Below are 1,714 nucleotides of genomic sequence, written 5' to 3' on the forward strand. Positions count from 1 at the left end.
GATGTACATGAAATGTAAATGAGATGCAAATGAGATCCAGGCAAGATGTTTATGTGAAACAAGCTAGATGTATACAGTATGCAAAAGAGATGCAAATGAGATGCAAATGAGATGCAGGCAAGATGTATATCTGAAACAAGCTAGATGTGTACAGTATGTAAAAGAGATGCGAATGAGATGCAAATGAGATGTAAATGATATGCAAATGAGATGTAAATGTCCCCCAGGTGCGGGAACGTGGCGGCCATCTTGGAGCTGGACGAGCACCTGCAGAAGGAGTTCATCATCTTCGAGGCGGCGCCGCAGGAAACGCGCGGGATCCCCGCCAAGAAACCCGTGGCGGATTATTTCCTGTGACACCTGGGGACACCTGAGAGACAGCTGTGACACCTGAGAGACAGCTGTGACACCTGGGGACAATGGGGACATGCCCAAAATACACCTGGGAGTGTCTGAGATACACCTGGGGACACCTGGGGACACACCTGAGAGACAGCTGGGGACACCTGGGACAGCTGTGACACCTGGGGACACCTGAGAGACAGCTGTGACACCTGAGAGACAGCTGTGACACCTGGGGACATCCAGAATACACCTGGGACACACCCAAAATACACCTGGGACACACCTGAGAGACAGCTGTGACACCTGGGGACAATGGGGACACACGCAAAATACACCTGGGACACACCTGGGGACAACTGAGACTGTCTGAGATACACCTGGGACAGGTGGGACAGCTGGGGACACACCTGGGGACAGCTGGGGACACCTGAGAGTGTCTGAGATACACCTGGGGACACCTGGGACACCTGGGACAATGGGGACACGCCCAAAATACACCTGGGAGTGTCTGAGATACACCTGGGGACACCTGGGGACACCTGGGGACACCTGGGGACAGCTGGGGACACCTGGGGACAATGGGGACACACCCAAAATACACCTGGGACACACCCAAAATACACCTGGGACAAGGGGGACACACCCAAAATACACCTGGGAGTGTCTGAGATACACCTGGGGACACCTGGGGACACCTGGGGACACCTGGGACACCTGGGACACACCCAGAATACACCTGGGACACACCCAAAATACACCTGGGACACCTGGGAGTGTCTGAAATACACCTGGGGACAGCTGGGGATAGCTGGGGACACACCCAGGATACACCTGGGACAGCTGGAGACAGGTGGGGACACCTGGCAGTATCTGAAAGACACCTGGGGACAGCTGGGGTCACACCTGAGAGTGTCTGAGATACACCTGGGGACATCTGGGACAGCTGGGGACACACCCAGAATACACCTGGGACACACCTGGGAGTGTCTGAGATACGCCTGGGGACACCTGGGGACACCTGGGACATACCTGGGACAGTTGGGGACACACCCAGAATACACCTGGGCACACCTGGGCCGTGGCAGAGCCTTGGGGGCACCTGAGTGACCTCTGGAGTGACCCTGATGACCCCTCAGTGTCCCCCAGGTGACCCCTCAGTGACCTCTCAGTGTCCCCCAGGTGACCTCTGGGTGACCCCAGGGGATTTTTGAGTGACCCCGATGACCTCTCAGTGACCCCCAGGTGACCCTTCAGTGACCCCAGGTGACCCCTCCATGACCCCCAGGTGACCCCTCGGTGACCCCAGGTGACCCCACATGGTTCTTGGGTGACCCCAGCTGACCTTTGGGTGACCCCAGGTGACCTTTGG

General features: G+C 56.7%; 1 long non-coding RNA gene across 1 annotated transcript; it reads right to left on the reverse strand.

Annotated features, from left to right (window-relative positions):
- Window positions 1-387: 387 nt before the first annotated feature.
- LOC130587436 (uncharacterized) lies at window positions 388-1,053 on the reverse strand. Its single transcript, XR_008966794.1, has 3 exons — window positions 844-1,053; window positions 596-628; window positions 388-442 (listed from the first exon to the last, which is right to left on the reverse strand). It is a non-coding gene; the product is annotated as an uncharacterized LOC130587436 (long non-coding RNA).
- Window positions 1,054-1,714: the final 661 nt, after the last annotated feature.

Source organism: Malurus melanocephalus, unplaced genomic scaffold (genome assembly GCF_030028575.1).
Source record: "Malurus melanocephalus ecotype Western Australia unplaced genomic scaffold, MMel_1.1 scaffold_1907, whole genome shotgun sequence".
NCBI lineage: Eukaryota > Metazoa > Chordata > Aves > Passeriformes > Maluridae > Malurus > Malurus melanocephalus.